Source organism: Myxocyprinus asiaticus, chromosome 15, assembly GCF_019703515.2.
Source record: "Myxocyprinus asiaticus isolate MX2 ecotype Aquarium Trade chromosome 15, UBuf_Myxa_2, whole genome shotgun sequence".
Taxonomy (NCBI): domain Eukaryota; kingdom Metazoa; phylum Chordata; class Actinopteri; order Cypriniformes; family Catostomidae; genus Myxocyprinus; species Myxocyprinus asiaticus.
This window is the reverse complement of record NC_059358.1, coordinates 19,845,564-19,859,846: the sequence shown is the minus strand read 5'-3', so window position 1 is coordinate 19,859,846 and position 14,283 is coordinate 19,845,564. Positions and strand designations below refer to the sequence as shown.

The window sequence follows — 14,283 nt, the reverse complement described above, 5'->3', positions numbered from 1 at the left end:
TGGGCTGGTTTGTGTATTTCTATAACTGCTGATCTCCTGGGATTTTCACACACAACAGTCCCTAGAATTTACACAGAATGGTGCCAAAACCAAAAAACATCCAGTGAGGGGCAGTTCTGCAGATGGAAACGCCTTACTGATGAGAGAAGTCAACAGAGAAAGGCCAGACTGGTTCGAACTGACAAAGTCTGCGGTAACTCAGATAACTGCTCTGTACAATTGTGGTGAGAAGAATAGCATCTCAGAATGCTATTCTGAGATGCGGGTTGGCGCTCTTTTGGCGGCACAAGGGGGACCTACACAATATTAAGCAGGTGGTTTTAATGTTGTGGCTGATCGGTGTAGATCAAAGATGCTGAATTCTTGGGAAGTGAAATTCCATCTGCATGAAAGAGAGAGAGATGGAGAGAAAGAGCATTAGTGGTGGGGTTGTGGAAATTAGACCTTGTGCTGTAGACCCACATCTCATTGCCTTCACTTGTATGCACAGACACGGGTTACTAGAGCCGGGTAAAAGGATGGGGAGTGCTGACATGTCCATTCTTGTTTAATGGTGTCCAGGGTAAGGCATTGGCCACCTAATCCAGGATTATCTGTGTGGATCTGTGGATATTTGATGCAGACAGCACAGATAAGATGGGAAAGGAATGGCTTAAACATGCTCTTTGTGCGGAATAGCTAAAACATGTTTCTCTGTCACACTTGGAAGAGATTTTCCAATTTTAAATTCTTTCTCATCTTTTCTCACAGAAGTTCACACACAAACATACACACACACACACACGCACACACACACACGTTGGTGCGGCTATCCTTATGAGGACTCTCCATAGACATAATGATTTTTATACTGTATGAACTATAGATTCTATCCCCTAACCCTACCCCAAAACCTAACCCTCACAAAAAAAACTTTCTGCATTTTTACATTTTCAAAAAAACATTGTTTAGTATGTTTTTTTTTGTTTGTTTGTTTTTTTTAAGTGATTTGAATTATGGGGACACTAGAAATGTCCTCATAAACCACATTTATAGCATAATACTCTTGTAATTAACCTAAAAAAATGTCCTCGTAAACCACCCAAACCTACACAAACACACACACACACACGCTGACTGATCTGATGATATTTTGACTTCAAATCCCAATTTGCATTGTCTCCCCTGTCTTTGTTGGCTTTGAGCTTTAGTTTGGGGATCTTTCTGTTGTGCAAATCAAAACAGTTGAATTCGTAGTTTTGAATTTGAACTTGGAGATTAAATCTCTCTATTTCAAGTTTGTCCGTCAGTGACTGTGACCTGGGTGGTTTTAGATTTCACACCCTCACTGATCGGAGTCTGGTGTGTTCAGTCAAGCAGCTTTTTATCAGTCAGACAGGTTTTCTTGACCCAAAAACAGTCGTAAATTTATTTGACGTGCTTTTACAGGCTGTTTTTGTTACTGTACTGTACCCATAAGGGGCCGTTCACACGAACGCGTTTTAGTGTCTGTCCGTGCTATTTTTTTATTTTTTTTTATATATTTAAACGCACTAGACAGACAACTCTGACTGCTGCACTGCATTTCGCTGTTTTTTTTTTCAGCCTCAAACTAAGGAGCGCCACACTTTTTAGTCACCATGCCAAGTGACTGAATGTAAAAAAACAAAAGTCGCGATACACCTGCATTCTGTTACAATTACTGCGCTGCGTCTTTTAGCACAAGAACGTATTCAGACTGAATGGCCCCTAAGACTTCTATATATGGAAATTACCTCTGATGTGATTGGCTAACCTGCATGTTCAGACATAGTTTACACTTTCATTAGGGTAGGTAATTTGCTCAATACTGAGCAGAAGTTGATATGTAAAAATGGTTGGTGATGTTAATGAGTTTTGATGTCACAACCATGAAGATTTCTGAATAACCAATCTTAAAACCTTGGTTTCATAAATGGTCTGAGGTAGTTTTCTCAAATGTTTATGCAGTGCTTCTAGCTATTTTATTTCAATAGAGCAAAGAAAATCCTCTTTTCCATGATATATCTGTCACGACCTCAGTCTGACAGCCCTCTCCTTTTTGTTGTCTGTGAATGCGTTTGTGTCTGTTTTGTGTTTGAGCGCATGGCTCTGTTGTGTTTTCTGTCTGCCATGCACTCTGTTTTCCCTGCCTTCTTGTTTCCTCCTGCCACACCTCCTCATTTAGTCCCCATCGTGTTGATTGTCTGCACCTGTCCCTCATGTATGTTCCTCTATATATTGTGCCCTCTTTCCTCTTGTGTTTGTCGATTCGTTTTGTTAAAATGTTCATCTGTTCCAGTTCCAGTCCTGTTCCTGTTTCCGGTCGCTCCTAGTTATTGTCTTTTTTTCTGGTTTATGTTTAGTTTGTATTCTCTCCCTTGTGGGAGTTTTGTGTTGCCTGTTTGTTTCTGTTCTCACACATTCCTGCGCTTGGGTCCTTCTTCTTGCTAAGTATTCTGTGACAATATCCACTTTAAAGTGATCGTTCACCCAAAAATAAAAATTCTCTCATTTACTCACCCTCATGATAACCCAGGTGTTTATGACTTTCTTTCTTCAGCAGAACACATTTGAAGAAAAATTGAAAAATATCTCTGCTCAGTAGGTCCTTAAAAAGTGGACTGTGAACCATCTTTTAAAGCCTCAAAAACCACAGATAGTCAGCATAAATATCATCGACATCAGGGTTTAAATTAATGTCTTCTAAAGTAATACGATTGCTTTTGGTGTGAAAAAAGATAAATATTTAAGAACTTTTTAACTATAATCCAACACTTCCGGTAAGCTTCACAAGAGGGTGGAGTTCACGCAGTCTCTCGTGTGACGAATTTGCATTGCCATGTTACGGATGTAATCTAATGTTCTCCACTTGGTAGAGACATCCAGGATAAGCACACAACGCACTATTGTGAGTAAAGAAACCAATACAAATACAGATCTAAACCAAAACCATTGAAGCTTCTGTACAGCATTTCTTCCTACTCACTTGTAAACAGTGCTGCTCTTCCATGTGTGTCGCACGTGCGTCAGTTCTCGTGTCTCATGTGCCAATGTGATCACGTCATACGCGCATACCCCTACTGACCGGAAGCGATGATTTAGAGTTTTGTACTCAAATATTGACCTTTTTGCACCAAAAGTGATCTTGCCGCTTTATAAGACATTAATTTAAGTGCTGGAGTCATGTGGATGACGTTTATGCTGACTTTCTGTGATTTTTGGAGCTTCAAAAGTCTGATCACCATCCACTTGCAATTTATGGAACTACTGAGCTAAGATATATTTCTAGTTTTCTTCAAATGTATTGTAGTGAAGATAGAAAGTCATACAAACCAGGGATATCATGAGGGTGAGTAAATGATGAGAGAATTTTCATTTTTGGTTGAACTATCCCTTTAAAATCTTTAGAGAGGTCTTGTCTGGGGTCATGTGGCTGTTTGTTCCTGGGGTTTTGAGTTATGGATTAACATTTTCACTTCTAGCTACAGAGAAGTTTTTCCCCCCTTTTGTCCTTTCCTGCAGAGGAAGTGTTGTTGTCCAGACGGAAATTACTGGTTGCTTGAATTAATGACTTGGTGAGGCAGATTTTCCTGCTGACAGAAAATCTTCACCTGAATGAGCAAAAGCCCTTCTGCTTCGGTTTCCTGTGTGGTGTGTGCTTATTTATTTTAAAACACTGCTGTTGTATGCAATAGAAGGTCTCTCGGTCCCTGCTGACCGTGTACATGTGACATCACCAGCATTTCCATTATAGAACAGTGAAAGTGGTTCTGTGTGGCATGTTGGGAGCAAGAGCTTTAGCTGAAGTCACTGTAATTTTTTACTTCATAAAATGTCTGGGAAAACATTAAATGGGCACTTTTTTCTTCTTCTACTTGTGCATTTTTCACAGTGTCTCTTGAATAGTGGCAATGACATGTTATAGTTGTTTGATTTAGTTGTCAGACTGACAGAAGCATACATCACCCCCCGCTCTTTCCATAAAATATGCTCTTGTTTAAAAATTTCATCATCTCTTCATCTCTTATTCCATCATTTACCTCTTTATCACTTGCCTCCTATTATGCTTTCAGGGTTCTTCTTGCTGCCCCCAACCCTCATCATCAGAAAGATGTTTTTTTAGAACAGAGGTTTTGTAGAGCCTGTGTACTGTGGCATTTAATAAAGACAGGCAGTGGGATGACATTATCAATTTTTTTGCTGCTTGTGGCTTTTAAGGTGACTAATGTCCAGAGATGTCATTATATTGCTCACAAAATTGGCTGTACCCACACAACCTCTGGCCAGTCGCCCAGGGGTGTTCTCATGGTACCTTTTATTTCATTTTGTTGGTGCTGCATTTGCATTTGTTCTTGCTGAACATGGAACGTTCTTGCACCAGTCATTATTTAGTTTTACATAACCATTTTTAACCCTCTCTCGGACGATTTGAGGTAAACAAGCTGTTTTTGCTACTGTCCCTTTAAGAACGTAATATGTTAATAACCTTTGTTATGATTGGCTAACGTGAGTGCTGAAGTGAAAGGTAAAGCGTGTAATTTCTGCACCACTAGCATCACCAAATGGAATTCCAAAAATAATGACTGTTTTCATACAGGTTTTCCATACACTCCCCTTATCTGCCACTGGTCAGATGGTCTGGGTGGATTGGGGAGGAAGCTTTGCATTGCAGACTGATCTCACAGTAAATTTGGAAACAGTAGGTTGACTTTTTATTAGTTAAATCGGTCTGTGCTTACCAAAATGCGAAACACTGCCCTCAGTGGCTAAAGCAGTAAGTGTTGTTGCATGTGTGATCTCCATTTTCCAGGTGTAATGTCCACAGAGGTGCGCCAAAAGAGAGTTGTGAAGCAAGTTGTTTTCAACTCTACAGGCTGTAATACAGTGAAGAGGAATGTATATTTTATAAACTGTACCTCCAACTCAAACCCCAAACCTAAACCTAAACATCAGTGGAGTAAAAATGTAATGTTGGAGGGAAAAATCCACCTCTGAATCGCGCTTGTCACTTAAAATGCGAACACTATTACGTCCTGGTTTCAACGTGGGATCTGAACCTGGATCTGCCATGCCATGATCTGAATGTGGATCACAGGGGAAGGTAAACACACAGGAGACGATGCAAAAATGTCTGATAAGAGATGCCGGTTGTCGATGTGTCGACATAATGTGGCCGATTGTAGGGTACCGAAACTCTCGGAAACAACATGCTGACTTCCGGTGTGATAGTGTTGTGCATTGTAAACAAAGGATGTCCACATAGTACATCAATCTCTATTTAAGTGCAAAAGAAAATCCTGTTTCCATTAATATGACCCCTTTAATGTAAATATACACTATCAGGCTCCCTGCAGCTAAAGAAACGGATTGAGGGCGAGACAGGTGGTTCAAGACGCAGCTGAAAGGCCACTTGTCACCTGACAGGGATGGAACAGCAGGACTCCTGTGGACACTGAAAAAAGGACATGTCAGGGTCACTGTGAGCAAGAACAGCAGGACAAAGATGGGAGGATGAGATGGTAAAAGATGTGAAAGAAAAGGTGGTGGAGAGGGAGGGGAGGGGAGGGGAGGGCACAGCAGGTGCAACAGAGCGAAAGAAACTGAGCCAGCCCTGACCCTGATGGTTAAAGGAAGTCCTCATTTATGTTCTGGAAGTCAAAACTGTGTGTGTGTGTGTGTGTGTGTGTGTGTGTGTGTGTGTGTGTGTGTGTGTGTGTGTTTGGCATAATGCTTTCAGTTCTTGCTCATTCGCAGTGAATTGTTTAGTGTGGAGATTAACTATCAGATTTTTGACACTTGTAACAAATTTCAATGGGGAATGATTATAGGAAGTGTAGCAAAAACAAGTAAAGACTTAAAAGGCAGTGAGAGAAAGAGAGTGAGGGAGATACAGTGGTCCGTTTGTGTCTGTGACCCATCTATCCGTTCCCACGGTATGAGGCTTAAGAAGTGACCTTGTATCAGCTTTGCCCCTTGATCCCACTCACTCTCTCTCTCTCTTTCTCATACGAACATACACACATGATCTGTTCACATCAGCACCATCAGTTACTTGTCTTTTCGATAACATTTTTTTAGGTATACAGATACTGTGGCTTCACAATGTATTTGGACACTTAAAGGGATTGTTCACCCAAAAATGAAAATTCTCTCATCATTAACTCACCCTCATGCCATCCCAGATGTTTATGACTTTCTCTCTTCTGCTGAACACAAATGAAGATTTTTAGAAGAATATTTATTTTAGGTCTGTAGGTCCATACAATGCAAGTGAATGGGTGGCAAAATTTTGAAGCTCCAAAATGCACATAAACACAGGATAGAAGTAATCCAAAAGACTCCAGTGGTTAAATCCAATCATTCGATGAGAGAAGTGTGAGTGAGAAACAGATCAATATTTAAGTCTGTTTTTACAATACATTTTCCTCCCTGCCCAGTTGGTGGTGATATGCATGAAGAATGCAAATAGCCAAAAACAAATTAAGAACAATGAAAAAGTAAAAGGAAAAAGTGGAGAGTGGTACTAAAAATGTTAAGCCACACATTAAAAAAAATCTATGAATGTTTTTTTTTTTTTTTTTTATAATTATTATATAATTAAATATCAAAACAACTAACCAAGTGGCATTTATTTTAAAGAAATTTAGCACAAGTGCCCTTTCCAAGCAAAACATGTGACAAAGAGATGTTTGTTGTTTTTTTCCATTTAGAACTTATAAAAAAATATAAATATTTTTCACAGTATTTGATCACTTTTGGATTATGTCCGTAGTTAATGTGTAAATTAAACCTGTGGCTAATCTGCTAGGAGACCTGGCTGAACTTAAGTGGAACTAACTTCATACATCCACTAAAATCACCTTGGAACCAGTTGGCTAAAAGCTATTTAAAATACAAAAAATAAAAAATGGTTAAGAAAAGTTAAGTCTAGTGTCATTTGTTTGCAGATGCCATTTAGTTTAATTGTTGTATCTAATGAATTGACATCCAGGCATGGTGAGACTTGGTGTCCAACTACTTTTGGGGGTTTCTGTATTTTGGAAACATTTGCTATTTTGTAATCGGTTACTTTTTCTAAATTATACAATTTCAGAGACAGTCTTTCCTTTTCATGTTTTCTGTTATGTATTTGTTGTAGCTTTCATTTGTTTTCTTGTTAGGCTTGTTAGAGGGCTGTCCTTTGATTTCAACAACAGAGGCATCCCAGTATCTTTAAGTTCCATTTTTATAGCTCCGTTTATTTATGTTAAGAACTTAGTGGAAAATGAGAGACAGAAATCCTCTGTCTGCAAATGGGACAAGAGTTCATGTTTAATAATATTGGGGTTGAAGAACATGGGGCAAGAACAGTTAACGCTTGGTTAACAATACTGTGCTTTGTAAGGTACAACAGGGAAAATTGTTGAGTTTTATTAGCTGAGCAGTGCTCATTGAACAAACAAGTCCAAGTGACATTTTATGTGATTTATGACAGTCTACATGTTATTAAACTTGAACTACAAGATTTTTACCCTTGCTCCAATGTTTGGATTGGGATTTGGATGTTTTTGTTGCCCAATTTTTCCTTTTGCTCAACCTTGTTTGGTGTTGAGTGTTACATTTTTCAGGATCAACAGCCTGATTCAGTGTTGACCTTATGTTTTTGTGGTTACAATATTGAAATCTCTTGGAGGTAGGGACAAGCGCTCTCTTTTTCATTCTTTTTTTTTTTTTCTCTGTGATTTAATTATACATGAATAGCCAGTGAATGTCACTGTCAGCCAGACCAGATCAGACTTCTCACTGCAGAAAAAAGGACAGAAAAATCACAGTAAGCCAAGAGAGAGAACAGGAGACTCTGAAAGAGAAATAGAAAGAGAAAGACAGACAGAAATAGAGAGCGAGGTTGATACTGGAAAAATAGTTGTGGAGTTGGACGAACTTGATTGCCCCCAAGAAGTGTTAAAGGGATAGTTTACCCAAAAATGAAAAATCATTATTTACTCAACCTAGTCCTTTTCTATATTCTTTGAAACAAAAATTTGATATTTTAAAACAATTATTTTATTTTAATTATTACTCACAGGTATTTTCCATGACATCGGCAGTTAAACGGTTAGTTTGCCCAAAAATGAAAGTTTTCTCATGATTTACTTACCCTTTAAGCCATCCAAGATGTGTATGACTTTCCTTCTTCAGCAGAACCAAAGTAAAGATGTTTATAAGCAGATTTCAGCTCAGATTGTCCAATGTAAGTAAACGGGTGCCATCAGGCTGCTGGCTATTTTAGGCAGCGTAAAAGTAATCCACATGACTCCAGTCGATCAATTAATGTCTTCTGTAGCAAATCGCTAGGTTGGTGTAAAAAAATAAATCGATAAATAAAACTTTATTAACTTTAAAAAATCACTTCCTGCCAGCAGTCGATGCATCAGTGACGTAAGCGCTATGGCGCGTTCACGTGAGAAGTCGGAAGCACGTGCTTTGTATACAACAGAGGAACGAACATCACGCGAACGTTTGTTCATTTCAAACTTCAATACAGTGCTATGCGGAAGCAATTATTTAAAGTTAAAAACATTTTAATTATCGATTTGTTTCTTATATCAACCTATCAGTTTGTGTTCTGCTGAAGAAAGACAGTCATACACTTCTGGGATGGCTTAAAGGTAAGTAAATAATGAGAGAATTTTCATTTTTGTGTGAACTAACCTTTTAATTGAAGTTTTATGCAACAGCAGTTCCATATAACAGTTGGATCATTCAGTCAGTGATTCATGAATCGTTCATGTATTGGACTAATACGATTCTCAATGAGCACGTTTGCATGCATGATTAAGCTTAATCTTGCACTGATTAAGTTTACTAAGCTGGCTTTCCTTTATCGGGATAAGGTCATTAATGGTTTTATGAAAAACTCGTTCGGCACACAGATTTATGCAGATGCAAACACCTTTACAAGTGTTTTACCAGCTTATCCAATGTGCGCAAGAATCGAGTACACGATAACACTTTACGTTTATGCGTTTACATTTACATGTTTACGTTTTGATGTCAAAAACAGAGAATAGTCTGAATTTCAAATCTCATAAATACAGTTTTCTTGCGTTGTCAGATTGTTTGAATAAGCAGATTTTTGTTGGATTTGTGGCAGTGGCTCTCGAGTTAACACACTGAAGGGAAAGATTAGTGAATACTTTTAAATGTTGGTCTGTTCTTCACACAAACCTATTGTATGGTTTCAGAAGACTTGGAATATAGCACACGTGTCATATGGATTACTTTTTTGGTGCTTTGGTTTTTGTTTTGTTTTTCAATTTTGGAGTTTAATAGCTGTGGTCACTATGAACTGTTTTTGTAAAGACATTCTTATAGATTTTTCAAAATTCTCCTTTGAGTTCTATGGGGGGAAAACAGCATACAGGTTTAGAATGTCATGACAGTTAGTTAATAATGACTTGGAATGATCATTTTAATTGAACTTTTTCTTTTTAGCTGGGCTGGATGTGTGTATAATCTATGATCAGTACGTAAGTAGAGGCCGGGCTCACAGATGACTAATTAATCAATATTTCCACTCCATGGTGAACTCTAATTGTTGTAATTTACCGAGCATCAGCTCAGATACACATGCACACACACAAATCACCCCACCAACCCATGACTTCTATCTCATTAGCTGCTACCACTAGCAACATTTGTATGCGAGTACTCAGAAAACAATAACATCATTTTGCAGGCAAATCAATAATAAACTCAGGTGAAACCAGATGTCAGGGCCTTGATATAAACTACATTCATTCCTGAGCTCAGATGGAAAGTATGCATACTTACTTATTTAAGCATCAAAACACTTCAGTTAGAGCCAAATTACAGTGGAGCATGATTGGAATATACAGACATTCTGTAGAATTTAGCTAACTTGAGTTTAGCTGTATTGTGTTATGGTGAGTTCTGACAAGATCTGAACTGTGGTAAAATATGTGTTTTTGTCTTAAACAGGTATTAGTCACAACCAGTGATGCACAAATTACTCAAGCACACCTTATGCAACATGCATCAAGCAAAATAATATTTTCACCCGAGTTCAACTAATGTCAGGATCGCTGCTTGAATTCTCAATCAAGGGCTATGTTCTCTCGAGCTGTTGGTGGTTGCTTGCTGTAAATGAAAGCGATCACTGGCAGAGTGCTCTAGAAGGTCCATTATATTACCAGCGCACCGTGATCCTGCTCGGTTTCATTTCCCCACTGAAAGACAGCGAATAAACTGATTAGTGATCTATTAGCTGGAAGTTCTGCCTCCCGACTTTAATGGTCAGTGTCAGGGCCTGGTCTGAATTATTAACAGATCCATTCCTGGAGACCAGGGACCATTCATCACCAAACACAGAGACAAAATGAAAGAAAGAGATGGGCTGGGTGAAGTGGAGAGAAAAAAAATGAAATAAGTGGATGAATTGTAAGTAGGACACATGCAAGTTTATGAAGCATTTCTGAATGTCAGAATACTCATTTGGTGGCTGTTAAAAGCAAATGCAAGAACTGAGGTCACATGGCCCTGTTCAACAAGGTGTGAATTTTTAAAATCCACAGATTTTGGACCAAGGTTTTATTATATTTAATATCCAAATGGTGAGAAGCTTTCCACTCTTAAAACCAACACAGCCCTCTGTAGAAATATACAGTATGTGGATGCATTTATAGTGAAGCAGCATTGAGTGATTTTCAGTTGGCTATCTGGGAATTCACTGTTGCCAGCTAATGACCCACTTTCAGTTTTTTTCCATAATTTCAAACGTAACCAAAATCCTCAAACCCATCAATCCTAAATCTAACTGATAATCATAAGCCCACCAATAACCCTAAAACCTAATTTTGCTTAATATGCATCACTGACTGTTTCTAAACCTAAATGTAAATCCGTCATGATCCTAAACCTAATTCTGGTCAGCAGTGTCCGAATGAGTCCACAAACAACAACAGCAACTCTGTGTGTGTAGAGCCAACCCTCTTTTAGGACAACACTAATCACATTGTAAAACATAAACCACATAAACAGCTGACACTCAGCTGCTCACTCAAAAGCTGCATAACAATTCTTCAAAAGTATACTTTTGCATTCCACAGAAACAAAAACCTGCATACCGGTCTGGAATGACACAAGGATGAGTAAACGACAGAATTTTTAGGTTTGGATGAAATGTTAAATTAAGGCCATCCTTTGCAGTAGTTCTATCATGTGGAAATATGTCATGATAGAGTGAAAACACTTGATAAACGTTTGGACCGAACTGATAGAATGATTGTTTCAAGATACAGTACACTTCAGATGCTTTCATGACCATTAGATCACTGACCCAGTGTTAGTCACTGAGAGGGAATGCTGGGGCCAAAGACTGGCAGTAACACACACACACACACACACACACACACACACACAAATACTGTCACTAAGAGTGTAATTTAGCCACAAGGGGATGTACTGGCATCAGACAATTTATAAAAAATGTTTTATTCTAAATGTATCCTTGTTCATATTTCCAAACTGAATCACTCTGTAACCACAGCTTGTACTGTATTGATTTTATTGCAGTGTAACTTCATTCTTGGATTGTTACATTAGTTTCATTTCAAATGAGCTGTGTTTGATGGATTTGCTCTTTCAGAGGCCCAATGACATCCACCAGCCAAACATGAATGAACTACGAGTTCACCCTCCACAGTGTACAGGCATAAACAGTTAGTCTCAGAAAGTATGCTTTGTGTTTGTGTATAAATCCAGTTTAGCCTTCACAGAAACTGAATACTGTATCAGTGTTGGGAAAGCTACTTCAAAACAAGCTACAAGCTGCTAATATTTTAAAATAGTTCCAGTCAAGCTTTCATTTAAAAAAGTAGAGCTACACTACGAGCTAGCTACAAAGCTAGATACAGTATTTATAACAAGAATTTGCCGACAACATTGCATTTGTTAATGAAAGGGCTGTCTTTTCAATAATCACATTATGTTCAACTTTATGTATACATTTAGCATATGCATCCAATGCCCAGAAATGTCTGGGAACTGTTCATCAAAATGAATGGTCTTAACAAAACCAATAGGCTTAAATCTGTAAGTGTTGTACACCTCTGTAGTGTAATATATAAACTGTATGGTTAACTTCAGGCACCAGTTTCTGGCTTATGAAGAATGAGTTTTGCCCCCACATCCCCCGGGTGGGATGTGAGTGGGTGAATGATGGAAAGAGAAGGGTGAGAGGGGCAAATGCCTGAGCCACATGCTATAACTCACTAGCAGTTAGCAAGGCTTACTGCAGTCAGAATGTGATAGCCTTGCACAAAAGTGTTCCGGGAAATTCAGTCAGTCCCCCCAGCCACACCAGGGGTTTTAAAAGATGCTTCAGGAGTATGGAATTCCAGGACTGGTTAATTGAATCAGTGATTCACAGTCACATAGACTGTTTCAGGAATTCCATATTCCTTTTCTACAGTCGGTTTTAGTGCTGCACAGCTGTGTAAGACCTCCATAAAAGTTTAATGTTCTCCTATAGAAGGAACCATATGAAGGATAGTTAACCCCAAAAATGAACATTTAGTCATCATTAACTGAACTCATGGCATTTCAAACCCATATGACTTTCTTTTCTTCTGTGTAACACAAAAGGAAAAGTTTAACAGAATGTTCAAGCAGCTCATTTTTGAGCTCCAAAAAGGACAAAAATGCAGCATAAAATAATGAAGAAACAAGACTTCTGCATCATATTGACTACTAATTTTCCTCATTTTAAGTCAATATTTACTTAAAGTTTTACCTTGCCGGTTTGATTCTGTTTTATTACATGGAAAAGTGCAGCTTGGACATTCTGCTAGAAACAATTTATTTTGTGTTCCTGAACATGAAGAAAGTAAGTCATATGGGTTTCAAAAGACATGATAAATAATGGCAGTAAACAATGACAGAATTTTCCTTTTTGGGTGAACTATTTCTTTAATGGATGTATAGATTTTTGTGTGTTAAACACAAATTGCAGCCATGATTTTTCTGCCATTTTTGACAGAAATGGGTTAATGAGGTTAGAAAGTGTGCTGTTGCTTTCTTCTCTCCACACACAGATGGGAGATCGGCTCCCAAGCAGAAACATCTGGTCCTGTTTAGAGTTATGCAGTGTGTGTTTATGAGAGAGTGTTTTTAAAGCAGTGGTAAAAGTGGGATTTTTTTTTTTTCCTGAGCAGTGTCAAGTTCTGAATCTTCCTCTGTCTCAGGTCACTGACCAGTTCACATCTCCTGTCAACATGAGTCACCTACAAACCAGTGGTTATTAATCTACAAATCTCCAACACAGCCAGAACTTAAATATAATGTCCTTTTTCTATTTCTCTCTCACACAGGGTCTAGACTGAAAATAGCTTTTGTCTTCGTTGTTGTTGCCATCTGCTCCCCTCTCCCTTCTCATCGACACCAGTGAGAGCTAAAGTGGACTGGAAACACCAAATATTCTTCTGATTCCACCGCAGTCCATCTTGTCTGAGGATAACAGTAAGTTTTGAATTCGCTTCTCTCTACTTACAGTGATTGAGGTTTCCTGCTTTGTCATCATGGACATGGCAGTTCATATTTCCTCTCTTCGTCATGGCAAACAAAATCAATTCTGACACAACAGTTTACAGAGATGCAGCATCAGATTGAGATCAGTGGAACTAACAGAAGCAGATGGATCTGTCAGAACCCATGCAAGTTGCATTGCATCTAAAGCTTGTCATAACACTGCAAAAAAAAAAAAAAACAACACCTTTTCTCAATCAGTATTTTTTGTATTAAAAATATATTAACATCTGTTATCAAGATACATTTATTGGAGAAGCAAAATTGCCTTCGACATTAATAATTGTATTCAGAGAATGTATGTTAAATTTTTAAATGTAAAGTTAACTTTTAATCACACTGGCCATTCTTTATGTTTAAAGCATAAATCTAACTAAATTTATTGAAAATTATTTTAAAATTTACTTAAAGGTAAAGTCATTTTAATCCAATACACTTTTTGTCAAATTCCGTGAATATCTCTTCACGGTCCGCTAGCTGTCCGTTTTGTGTGTGCGCTTAAAAAAAAAAAAAATCTAGTGTTTGTACACAGCCCTCGCTCTGTATATGTGAAAATAAACAAAGTGGATCAGACCGATCCACACAACACTATTGTGCGTGCATGAATTTGGAGGAGTGGAGCACTGAAGGGAGGGGTGTGTTTGTTTGGCTGTTGAGTTCAAATATCAACAGTCTTTCTCAGGAATTGCTTACTCCACC

The 14,283-nt window shown here is 38.2% G+C and overlaps 1 protein-coding gene across 6 annotated transcripts in view; it reads left to right on the top strand.

The window, feature by feature from the left end:
* Window positions 1-14,283, top strand: part of LOC127452596 (semaphorin-6D-like) — a 206,965-nt gene that overhangs the window by 77,241 nt on the left and 115,441 nt on the right. For all 6 annotated transcript variants that reach the window (XM_051718187.1, XM_051718181.1, XM_051718182.1 and 3 more), the window contains one exon: window positions 13,371-13,518. The gene's annotated coding sequence lies outside the window, so the exon portion shown is untranslated. The remainder of the gene's footprint in view (window positions 1-13,370; window positions 13,519-14,283) is intronic.